This window comes from Vigna angularis, chromosome 9 (assembly GCF_016808095.1).
Source record: "Vigna angularis cultivar LongXiaoDou No.4 chromosome 9, ASM1680809v1, whole genome shotgun sequence".
NCBI classification, from domain to species: domain Eukaryota; kingdom Viridiplantae; phylum Streptophyta; class Magnoliopsida; order Fabales; family Fabaceae; genus Vigna; species Vigna angularis.
In genome coordinates this window covers 279,225-293,362 of record NC_068978.1, presented here as the reverse complement: position 1 = coordinate 293,362, position 14,138 = coordinate 279,225, and positions in this window count along the sequence as shown.

Genomic DNA, 14,138 nt, shown 5'->3' with positions numbered 1-14,138 from the left:
TTGAATAGATGGGATGAAAGCATCCTTGAGTTTAAGGACAATAACATACGATGCTTCAAACCCCATTTCTGAGTTCACTTATAAACAACAATACATTTCAACGTCAAACCAAAACAAAAGCAACAAAAAGAAACAAAAGCATAGTATTTCAATCACATTTTCCCTTTTCCTTCCATCTTCTTCGCTTTCTATCACACTCTCCTGAACCATTCATTGTTTTACAAGTTTTGAGAAATTAAAATAAAAATCTCAATAGGGTACTTCCAAAATCCTCTATTCCTTTTACTAAGTCTTTTTTATATGGTAAAGTCACTCCAACGCTGTTTTCCTCTCTTTTTTTTACTTAGTCATTCTTTTTTTTTTTACTTAGTCATTTTTATCTGTTAAAAAATGTTAAAATTAATTTTAAATTATCAATCGAATATTATTATGTTAAGTTTTAAATATTCCATAAATGTAACTACCTGTCATTTTATCTTAATTTTCATAATTCTTTAATTAAGATCGATCCAATTATAGTCAAATATTGAACGGTCACATAATTAGATATAGCTATATCGAACTGTCACATAATTAAGTATTTTGACCTTTATGCATTGTATTTTTTCTAAGTTACTTTCATATACTGTTGACTAATCGGTGAACGTGGAACTATCGGTTCACACAATACAATTTCTATGTATCATTTTTAAGTCAAATTAACTACAAATTTTAAATAATAATAAAAAAATGTATCTTTGGAAGCTTGCACGTTAAGTTTCCCTTCAGCTTGTATGTTAAAAGATGCAGCTATTGAGTTAACTGGTATATATCCAAGAAGAGGGATGACACCAAAATATGATCCAATTATTCTAACTATTCCAAGTTTGAAGTAAGGTTCATCCCTCTGTATATGATAACTTTGATGTTAATACCTAAAGCTAACTATTTGTAAAATGGGAGTTAATATTAACCATTTGGATGTTTACGAATAATCGTCGATTTAAATAATCTCGTGTTGAAGAAGGTTGGAGTTTAAGGTACGATAAATATGGTTTGTCAAATTCAATTAAATTTATGATTTTGTAATTTAACATAAGAAAATATTTTTGAAAATGCAATTTTTCAAATTAAGTTATTTTAATTAAATTTTAAACATAATTCCGTTTGCAACTACATTTTTCTTTGTGAGAAAAATTAGAAGAATAAGTCGTATTCATTAGCTTTAATGTTAAAATCAAACATAAAACTTTTTTTTAAATGTCTTTTTCAATCTCACAAGTATTAAGTAATATCACTGAAATTATTATATTTAAGGTATTATTTTTAAAAGAAGAGGGTGCATGTTTAAATCTTGATTTCGCTAACTTAGGATTATTATCTAAACTTATATACAAGCAGATTTCCATTTTTTTTCTGATTTTTATTTTCCAAGTTATTGTTTTATTCAAATTTAATTGATGTTTTAAATTTAACTATTTTTTAAAATTAAATAAACAAAAACCGTCTATTAAATAATAAAAATTATTATTGCAAACAATATTTATATTCATTTTTATAATTGTAATTTTATTATTTTTTGTTATTACAAAAATAAACTCACATGCGCATATGTATGTATTTTCATTAGTAGTTAAAGAGTGCATTTATCTATTAGATATATCTTAGTAAGAAAAGATAATTCATATAGTACGTTTAATTTTTTAATTTTGACGTAAAATTAAAATTCATCTTTATTTAAAACTTTAATATATTTTGATTATCAAATTTTAAAATAATATATAATTTGTTTAACATAATAACATTAAAACAATTATATTTATTCATTTTTTAAAATTTAGAAACTAAAATATATTAAATTTTCAATCAAAAATAAATTTCAATTTCAGATCAAAATTCATGACTAAAAATATACTTAGCTCTATAATTAATTATGCAAATCAACTTATCAGCAATGTAATATTTTTGGATAATTAATTATTTAAATCAATGTAATATTTTTTAATGCATTGAAACAAGTCCTCAAATAAAATAAAATTAAGGGTTAGGAGTGATTTGGAATTTTTTTTCTAAATATGTGAATATATTGTTAATTCTAAAAGTTAGGATTTAAATAAAACTTTTAAAAATGTTTTGAAAAACTTTCAAGAGTTATTCAAACTAGAATTGTCTAATGATTTTAAAACTATTTGGAAAATTTTGAATTGTACCAGTTCTCTTACTAATTTACATAAAGGATATCTTATATTTTTTTTAGGTGTTTCGACTATTTTATGAATAAAGGAATTTCCCCATAATCCAAAAAAGAAAAAAAGAAAATAATGTAAGTACAATTTATATCTTTCACCACCCAACGGAGTTCTTGATTAGAAAGTATACTTATTAAAAATATTTGAATAAATTTATTCAATAGTTATTAATATGCGTTCACTTTATTAGCACTAAATGTATACACACAAAAAATATTTTCATCTTATAAACGATAACTAATTCTAAAATAATTATATAGATGATATACAGATGTTCTTCTAATAATGTTGCATGGCTTTTGGATCATATGTAAGAAAATTAGATATTAAAATAAAATTAACATTTTATCTTAATTTAACAGACATTTAATACGAAAATTAGTATGATGGCTAATTAACAGTGAATATTTAATTACAAGTTAAAAAGAAAAAAACATTTTCAGGAAATAAAAAAGTACATCCCTTGAAATTATAATATCTTTATTTAAGTTCTTACCACTGACATGTATGTAGTATCTTTTTACTCGTGTGTTTTATTTACATTATTTAAATTGACAATAATATATTACAATATTTATCTTTATTTGTTGTAATATTTAGATAAGTTTTTAAATTTGAATTATCACAATACAATTACACAATATAATTCCTAGATAATTTCTAATTATCTTTAAACAATACTTATACTGGCTTGAAGTTTTGCTTTTGTTATAATTTTTAATTCATTTAATTAATACTACATATGATAAAAAATTATGAATATAATCTATAAATATTTTTTATTGCTAAAACTTTATTCAATGTTTATGAAATTATTTGAAATAAGATTTCCCTGGTAAAAAAAATGTTATAGAAATTTATATTAAATATAAATTTACATTTTTATTTTGTAATTAAGCTTTTTTCGATTCCTAATTAGAGCAATATATGTATTCTATTTGAGTGGTGAATTGTATTTGAGTGCATAATCTTCTATTTTAAAAATGATTATTGAACACTAATATTTTTTAAATATTATCATTTTAATTAATGCTTAGTTTATTTAATATATTTTTATAACAACGTACATGTAAATTGTGACATCCCAAAAATACAGTCATAACTATAAATTTAGAAAATCACATATAATAATAATTCAAACAGTTTTCCACTAGGAAATTGAAAATTTTAAAACTTTCAAACGAACGAACGCGCAAGGACGAACGTCCTTGAGTACAAAACCAACATAACGGACGAATGTGCAAAAGCCGCACGAACACATAAGAATTTCAATCAGAAGTCGAGCGTACAAGAAACCTGGCCGAACGGTTTACAGAAACAATTACCGAACGACCGAAATCAATTTAAATGAAAACTAGAGATGGTCGAACAACCACTCATTTCAACAACTAACTAGCCGAGCGTCTCACTGCTCGGCCTTCACTTCAACATCAACCAGGTTCTCTTCATTCAGCGCCTCTTCCAAACGCTCGTCTCCCTCTGCTCACATCCACACGGATGATCATCGCAATGACAAGACGGACGTACAAGGACAAAGGACAACACAAGGAAAACGAAAGGGTAAGCTTATGTAATTTAACTCATGCATCAACATACAATTTCAAGTAAATAATTCAACAAACATGCATATTTCAACGTTATTCATTCGTCACATATCAATATACTGTAAGGTAGATACTAATTAAACTCAACACGACTGACTGTCCGGACTGTATGAAATCTGCGTAGTTACAGGCGTTCACGCACCCGGGTGGTGTAGTAACTGGCATCCTCATCAGCTGCCACCCGAGGTTAGTACGTCCGTCCAAAGTGCCTCTAAGGACGACGACCTCCTGCCGTTCCCACACATGACGTGCGCCCTCTACTTGAGGACAAGCACTCACGGAACATCAGGATCGAACAGCCAGCATTAACTTCCCACAGTCATACTTTACAAATCTCAATAATCAAATTCTGAGTCGTTCCTCCGTGGAATGCTCATTTAATCATTCATACTTTCATCATAAACCACTTATAACCATACACTTTCATCGCTTTGAATCACATACCCTTTCACTGTAATGCCAACAATGATAATGCATACATACACTCTTAAAGCCACGTAGAATAATCAATTAAAATAGTATACTGGCATGAATAAAACATCAATCGAACACTTAATGAGTAAACCACAAACACTCTGACTTACACAGACCGAATGTTATAAGCTCTAGAAGAACACTAGTACATCACAAGTACAACAGAGATCATGATTTAGATGTTGAGGAAACATTTAGATATTTGTGAGGAAAGAACCTGACAAGGCATTGCCTTGCTCCTACGTATCTCCATTTACGGTGGAGAATCAAGGCTTACGTAGTTCTACCATAGATTCTTTAATTAAAATTTGATATATTTGGAACCTTCAGAATATTTTATATCTTTTATATTATTTATTATTATTATTTTTATTTTAATAACAGGCTCATGAAATGGCCTAAAAGAATGTACACTTGGAAAAATGGAAAATTGGTGTTATAATACGAAATGGGCTAAGACCCAACCTTTATTTCAATCATTGTAGCGTATGAATTTTAGGGTGCAGATAACAAGAGGCAATCTGCCTCAACCAAGTTAATAGGGTTTAAAGTCCAATTACCCTTTCACTTTCGGCAGAATCTTCTCAGCATAATCAAGGGGTCTTCCCTTCATCATCTCTGCGGCAGCCATCTTCCTCCGAGGAGACAAACCGTCGCGCGTCCCATGGCCGTCCAAGAGCATCGCCGGCGAAGATAGCAGTGGCAACGTCGAAGCCATCACCGGCCACAGTGCCAGGTTCGCTCCTCTCTTCTCCTTCTGCGCGCGAGAGGGAAACACTCAAGTTCCACCATGACGCATCCTCGTCGCCGCTAGCTAACCCAGCCGTTGCTGCCGGCGTCTGCGTCATGGGAACTCGCGCCGTTCGCGACGGCTTGAAGAAGAGGCGCGGAATAGAGATCGTTGATGGCGTCGGGTTCCAAGGCTGGTACACGATGGACGATAACAGCCGTGTGTATGGTGATTTGGATTCAGAGTTGATGGTGGTGGAGACCGGCGTTGAGGGTGGCTCGCGATGGTGATATTAAACAAAGGGAAGGGTATCCGCGGCCAAGGATAGGCGGGAGTCAGGGCTCACAGTGGTTTACGGCAGAGGTGTTGATGGCTGTCACGGTGGAAGAGACGGTGAGATTGGAAGAGCAGCGGTGAGTGCCGGAGAGAATGTGGTTCACGGTTAGCTTGGGTTGTTCGCATGGGTTCTGGTTAATCTGTTTGTATTGTGCTTGTGCAGGGGAAAGATGATGATGAGCTTAGATGCGGTCCGTGAACATCTTTCTTGCCCAGGAATATGAAACAGTGGAAGATTAAGTCCGGACAGCCTTCATGTTGAAAGAAATTGGGCTGGCAAGTCATAATGAGACTGTCATGGAGTAGATGGTTCAGTGCGAGGGTGACCGGCGACTACCGTGGTCGGTGAGGAGGACCAGTGACGACAGCAGTCATGGTGGCATATGGGAGCTTTATTGATTGGATTGAAGGAAGAATAGGAAGAAAGTAGAATTTGATTTTGATATATCTTTTCTGTATTAGACATTAGATATGCAGGGATTGTGGTTCGATATCTATGATCAATTACTATGCAAATGATTTACGTATATAACATAAAGGAGAAGCATGCCTCATAAGACTGATATGTTAAGACGGGAAGAGTACCTCCGTAGCTTTAAAAGATTTGATCTTGTATCTCTTCTTCTTACTGTTGTGATGTGTTCAGAGCTTCCTCCTCCCTTTCTTCTTCGCGGCAGCTCCCCTTCTCCGTAGCCTCCTTCTCCCTCTCCTCTTGTTTATTCCTTTTCCCCTCTTCCCCCCTTTCCTTTCCAATTTCTTCTCTTTTTAAATTCTTTAGCACACGATCCCACCACTAAACATTGATCCCCCGTGAAGAGAAGATAATCATAAAAATGTAATGGTGGCATGTGAACTATAATAATGTTCACGGAGTGGCATATCACTATTCTCTTCCATGAACATGGGGACACCAACTTTCAAGTAAAATATAGACGACTGCTCTCATTTTTATTTATTTTATTATTATATATATATATATATATATTTTTTAACAAAATTAATTAAATAAAATAAAGATAAAAACAAGGTTCTTACATTCTCCCCAACACAAAAAAATTTTCGTCCTCGAAAATTAAACTTACCAAAACAAGTTGAGATACGTCTCTCTCATCTTGTCCTCTAACTCTTAGATAGAGTTGTCATCCCACAACTCATATAACAAACTTATCCGGGCAGTTCCCACCGCTCAAAGAGCTTATCAGGACAACTCCCACCACATACCAAGAGACAATTCTATGTCAACATACATAACACATCTCACACCAAAATCAGATCATTTTTCACTTACTCTCATAGCAAGAGATCTTCTCCAATTGAATGTTTCATACTCCCACAATGTGGCAAAAATCGCAAGCTACAAATTTTTTTTTTTTTTTTTTTTTAAAACCGAAACTATTGAAGACTCCGGTATGCATGACCGGAACTGTGGACACAGTGAGGTTCCTTGGCTATAAAACGGGGTGCTAGCCGCGTTGGGCGACACTTCGAAACGTTGAGATCTGAGAGCATCTGAGAGAGATCTGAGTCGCTGAGAGTTCTGAGTGTGGGAGCTTGTGAGATCTGAACGCCTGAGTGTTGGAGATCGGAGATCTTGAACGTGAGATCGGGAGCCCTTTCTAGCCAAACTTCAATCTTCCCGTTCCAAGGTTTTGCTCCGCCTCGAGTAAGTACTTCTTTTCTCTTATTTCTTTCTTTCTTTTACCCAGCTTCTCCTTCTTCTTTACTTCTTCCTTCTTCTCTTTCCTTTCTTTTCCTTGCTTCCTTTCACACACTATTTCTTTTCTGAGCTTTTATTACTCGCACTTACATTCTGCTTTCTTCTTTACTTTCCGCTTGATATTTTTACTTCTGCTCCTGCATTTACTTTCTTCTTCTTCTTCTTCCATTTATTAACTAAAATCTAAGAACACACTGCCTTAACAAAGATAAGGGGTATATCGGCTGGAAACCAGACGTTAATCTCCCCTCGATTGAGGGTATGGCAGAGACAATCGGGTAGAACAACGCCACGTACCCCATAAAAACAGAAAACTTAAAAAGAGGAAATTTATTTGTATGTACGAAATGGACATAAACAAACTTGGACGTAGATCCGTTTAGGAACATTTGCAAGGACCGTGAAACAGACCAAAGACTAGACACCGAGACAACAAAGACCGTCTGGACAAAGTAAACTTAAAAGGAACCAAAACAAATAAAGAAAACACTGACGATTTTTGTTTTGTTCTTTTTATTTTATTTCATTATTTTTATGCTTTAGAAACACTTTGAAAGGAAGGATGAGTGATATGGAGATGGAGAGGTACAGTAGTCAGCGGTGGAAACCTACCGATGATCAGGTCAAAATGATGACCAATATCTTCAACCACGGGGTCACACATCCCAGCAGAGCCCAAGTCGTCGAGATTGCATCTCGACTCAGGGTCTTCGGAGAAGTCAGTGAATATAATGTACACTGCTGGTTCAACAATCATGGTAACCGGGTCAGGCGCTGGCAAGCGGAATTAGACCCCACTGGCACCGTATTTTCTCAGCTGCCGCTGTACATGTATGGTAAGAACCCTAATTACCACTATTTTTATTTTTATTTACTTTATTTTATTCTTCCCCTTCTATTATTGACACCAATTTTTTTTTTTTTTTTTTTTGAAGAATATGGTTGGGTAATTATGAAGGCGCCGAGGCTGCTGGATTTGTTCCCCGTTCCTATCATCATCGACGATGACAGGGACGAACGACAAATCCCTCAACCCATGCCTCTCGCATTCCGAATCAGAGCTCCCTCGACGGAGCTCTCCCTTAGACCACCACAACCCGTTCGAGAATTTTTCCGTTAAATTTTTATTTTTATTTTTTTTTTTATCTGTAACTTAACGATCACGAGTGATCGAATTCCGAACATCCTTTATTTGCTTTATTTGCATATTTTATGGACTGTAATATTTAACGATCACTTATGATCGACTCTAGAACATCTTTATTTTAATTATGCATTGTAATATTTATCTGCCATGCTAGTTTGCTGATTATTATTTTTATTATCTGCCCTGCCAATTATATATTTTTCTAACGATTTATTTACAGGTTATCGTCTTACCAAACTCAAGAGTATCAGGAGAGAAAACCTCACAGAAACACAACCACCTGTTTGTAAATTTTATTTTTTTTTATTGTATTTATTTAAAATATACATATATATGTACTTGTTCATAAATTCAGGTAAATTAATTTATTACGAAATTTTGAAATTTGACTCAAAGTTATTCTCAACTATTTTTATTTTTATTTGGCCTAAAAGAAGAACATAATAAGTTATCAATGAGTTTGAAACGCATGAAAATTATGTCTAAAAATTAATCAAGATTTTAACGATGCTACAATACTCGATGAGGTAAACAAGACACTAATTTGACCCAATCTTAAAACGACCTTTGTGTTTGCAGACTCAAAAATAACCAATAGGATTTCACATTAAGGCAAAATAACAAAGTATTAATGAACTTTGAAAACACAGAATACATACGTTTGACACAACCTGAACGGGAGCCGAAACTGAAAAATTAGCTTGACTCATAATGATATTGAAAACAACAGACATAAGAACAGGAGCCGAAATCTGGTTTAGTCACATAGAGGTTGATAACCCAAAAATGATACATGTTAATGAAATGAATGAATGTTTAAGGTTGAACATGACAGGATTAAAGCATTAACTTGATGACAAAAACGGTTTAAACAGTGTTTAGGCTTAAACACGAGCAAAAGACCAAAACATGGCACATCAAGGTTAAGTTGGGGAGAATTAAACTCATAATGATAACAAATTTTTATAACCGTAGTCATGGTGTACAATCAGAGCAAGTGCTCGAACCTGCCCGCATACTCAGTCACGACATATTTCCCGGTATTAACTGAAGGAATTCAATCTCCAGGTCATACCTTACACTGTAAGGCAAGTACTCAGTATATGCTAGCTCTTTTTCATCTGGACATCTCTTAGCACTATAAATTCTCTCAATGTCTCTAAACCCATGATCATCTTCATCCGTACTGCACTTCCCATCAAACCAGGCTGAATGGTGTTGTAGAAAGTTTTCCAAGTTCCACTCTTGGACCGGAATAACAGAAGAGAAAACGCCTTGAACGGTCCTGCCACTAGTCAATCACTTTAATGGATTGTCTTTAAGTGTTCTCAGATGTTACTCTCGCGTTCTCGGCAAATACCCTAGCGGTTTCTTAATTATGCAGGGGTATGGTATTTTACTCCACCAATGCAGCATTCTGTTGTTGCAACGCTTGGAGCACCACAATCAGCATCTGATTAGAGTCAGACGGATCAACTTCCTGGGACGAAGGAGGAGAAGAAGTAGGTACCATCTTCTGTTCATACAGAAAGAAAGACCATTATTCTGACTCAAACCAACACAATTTCCAACCCGAGACCAAAGTACACAATCACAAACGAAGCGTACCCACGACCTACAGGTTTCTAAGGAAGAACTGCTCTGATACCACTAATGTGACATCCCAAAAATACAGTCATAACTATAAATTTAGAAAATCACATATAATAATAATTCAAACAGTTTTCCACTAGGAAATTGAAAATTTTAAAACTTTCAAACGAACGAACGCGCAAGGACGAACGTCCTTGAGTACAAAACCAACATAACGGACGAATGTGCAAAAGCCGCACGAACACATAAGAATTTCAATCAGAAGTCGAGCGTACAAGAAACCTGGCCGAACGGTTTACAGAAACAATTACCGAACGACCGAAATCAATTTAAATGAAAACTAGAGATGGTCGAACAACCACTCATTTCAACAACTAACTAGCCGAGCGTCTCACTGCTCGGTCTTCACTTCAACATCAACCAGGTTCTCTTCATTCAGCGCCTCTTCCAAACGCTCGTCTCCCTCTGCTCACATCCACACGGATGATCATCGCAATGACAAGACGGACGTACAAGGACAAAGGACAACACAAGGAAAACGAAAGGGTAAGCTTATGTAATTTAACTCATGCATCAACATACAATTTCAAGTAAATAATTCAACAAACATGCATATTTCAACGTTATTCATTCGTCACATATCAATATACTGTAAGGTAGATACTAATTAAACTCAACACGACTGACTGTCCGGACTGTATGAAATCTGCGTAGTTACAGGCGTTCACGCACCCGGGTGGTGTAGTAACTGGCATCCTCATCAGCTGCCACCCGAGGTTAGTACGTCCGTCCAAAGTGCCTCTAAGGACGACGACCTCCTGCCGTTCCCACACATGACGTGCGCCCTCTACTTGAGGACAAGCACTCACGGAACATCAGGATCGAACAGCCAGCATTAACTTCCCACAGTCATACTTTACAAATCTCAATAATCAAATTCTGAGTCGTTCCTCCGTGGAATGCTCATTTAATCATTCATACTTTCATCATAAACCACTTATAACCATACACTTTCATCGCTTTGAATCACATACCCTTTCACTGTAATGCCAACAATGATAATGCATACATACACTCTTAAAGCCACGTAGAATAATCAATTAAAATAGTATACTGGCATGAATAAAACATCAATCGAACACTTAATGAGTAAACCACAAACACTCTGACTTACACAGACCGAATGTTATAAGCTCTAGAAGAACACTAGTACATCACAAGTACAACAGAGATCATGATTTAGATGTTGAGGAAACATTTAGATATTTGTGAGGAAAGAACCTGACAAGGCATTGCCTTGCTCCTACGTATCTCCATTTACGGTGGAGAATCAAGGCTTACGTAGTTCTACCATAGATTCTTTAATTAAAATTTGATATATTTGGAACCTTCAGAATATTTTATATCTTTTATATTATTTATTATTATTATTTTTATTTTAATAACAGGCTCATGAAATGGCCTAAAAGAATGTACACTTGGAAAAATGGAAAATTGGTGTTATAATACGAAATGGGCTAAGACCCAACCTTTATTTCAATCATTGTAGCGTATGAATTTTAGGGTGCAGATAACAAGAGGCAATCTGCCTCAACCAAGTTAATAGGGTTTAAAGTCCAATTACCCTTTCACTTTCGGCAGAATCTTCTCAGCATAATCAAGGGGTCTTCCCTTCATCATCTCTGCGGCAGCCATCTTCCTCCGAGGAGACAAACCGTCGCGCGTCCCATGGCCGTCCAAGAGCATCGCCGGCGAAGATAGCAGTGGCAACGTCGAAGCCATCACCGGCCACAGTGCCAGGTTCGCTCCTCTCTTCTCCTTCTGCGCGCGAGAGGGAAACACTCAAGTTCCACCATGACGCATCCTCGTCGCCGCTAGCTAACCCAGCCGTTGCTGCCGGCGTCTGCGTCATGGGAACTCGCGCCGTTCGCGACGGCTTGAAGAAGAGGCGCGGAATAGAGATCGTTGATGGCGTCGGGTTCCAAGGCTGGTACACGATGGACGATAACAGCCGTGTGTATGGTGATTTGGATTCAGAGTTGATGGTGGTGGAGACCGGCGTTGAGGGTGGCTCGCGATGGTGATATTAAACAAAGGGAAGGGTATCCGCGGCCAAGGATAGGCGGGAGTCAGGGCTCACAGTGGTTTACGGCAGAGGTGTTGATGGCTGTCACGGTGGAAGAGACGGTGAGATTGGAAGAGCAGCGGTGAGTGCCGGAGAGAATGTGGTTCACGGTTAGCTTGGGTTGTTCGCATGGGTTCTGGTTAATCTGTTTGTATTGTGCTTGTGCAGGGGAAAGATGATGATGAGCTTAGATGCGGTCCGTGAACATCTTTCTTGCCCAGGAATATGAAACAGTGGAAGATTAAGTCCGGACAGCCTTCATGTTGAAAGAAATTGGGCTGGCAAGTCATAATGAGACTGTCATGGAGTAGATGGTTCAGTGCGAGGGTGACCGGCGACTACCGTGGTCGGTGAGGAGGACCAGTGACGACAGCAGTCATGGTGGCATATGGGAGCTTTATTGATTGGATTGAAGGAAGAATAGGAAGAAAGTAGAATTTGATTTTGATATATCTTTTCTGTATTAGACATTAGATATGCAGGGATTGTGGTTCGATATCTATGATCAATTACTATGCAAATGATTTACGTATATAACATAAAGGAGAAGCATGCCTCATAAGACTGATATGTTAAGACGGGAAGAGTACCTCCGTAGCTTTAAAAGATTTGATCTTGTATCTCTTCTTCTTACTGTTGTGATGTGTTCAGAGCTTCCTCCTCCCTTTCTTCTTCGCGGCAGCTCCCCTTCTCCGTAGCCTCCTTCTCCCTCTCCTCTTGTTTATTCCTTTTCCCCTCTTCCCCCCTTTCCTTTCCAATTTCTTCTCTTTTTAAATTCTTTAGCACACGATCCCACCACTAAACATTGATCCCCCGTGAAGAGAAGATAATCATAAAAATGTAATGGTGGCATGTGAACTATAATAATGTTCACGGAGTGGCATATCACTATTCTCTTCCATGAACATGGGGACACCAACTTTCAAGTAAAATATAGACGACTGCTCTCATTTTTATTTATTTTATTATTATATATATATATATTTTTTAACAAAATTAATTAAATAAAATAAAGATAAAAACAAGGTTCTTACATAAATCATTCTCGAAAGGAAGGTTAATAAAAAGACAGCCCAATATTGCTTGTAAGACTATAAATAAAGAGAAAATTGTCATTTAGAAGAAGGTATTAAATTAAAACATTGCTAAACTTTAAATTTATCATAATCAGTTCAGGGAATTAAAAACTTAGTCAGAGTCCAAATTTGTCGATGATGGGATAAAAATGACTTTTTCTTCCACAAATTATAAATAAAGTCCTTTTTAATGATAAGTTGAGTTAAAAACGAATTACAGAAAAGACATAATATAAAAGCTAGTGGTTATGATTTTAGAAAATCATACACTGAGATGACAGAGCATAAGCAAATCATAAACAAATTTATAATGCATGTATTTATCTGATTGCTAATACGTCGATTGTACCATCAGATTTATTAAGAGGCAAACATACTTTATTTACGTGTATATAAATTTATGTTCAATTTTTTTATTTGATATGAAACTTTGTACTGAATACCAATCAGGTCAATATATATTTACAATTACATTGTTTTCTTTCAAAAAAAAATGTATCAATTCAAATAATGGTTTATTTCACTATGTGAAGGTCTTATTTATTTTTTTGTGCTGGTGTGTCTTTTTTCAGTTCTAGTGGAGGCAAAGTGATATAGTTTACAAAAATAGTCAACTTCCAAATCAGTTTTTATAATTAGTAAAGGTTTTAATAAATGATTTTATTAACAATACTTCATAAATAACGAATATATATATATATATATATATATATATATATATATATATATATATATATTATTTATTAGGAATAGGATTCGTAAGATTATTTGTTTTAGAGTTTCTTAATTTATTTTTTTATTTGTACTATTATTTATGTGAAATCTTATTACAAGTTTGTAGTACAGATATCTGATTCATATTGAGTCTTTAGTGTATGAGAGAACTTTTTCATCTTTGTTTAGGTTAAGATATCTTAAACCTCTTTAGTATTTGTCATAGGTTAAGATATTTTGATTTCCTTGTTATAAACTAGTGAACTATGTTAAGAAGTTATTATTTTATTGGTTTGTATATTTGAAATAATTAATCACAAACTAACTATTATACAAGTGTTATAAAAATGTTATAAAAGTATATATTAAAATAATATTTTTCTTTTGATAACAT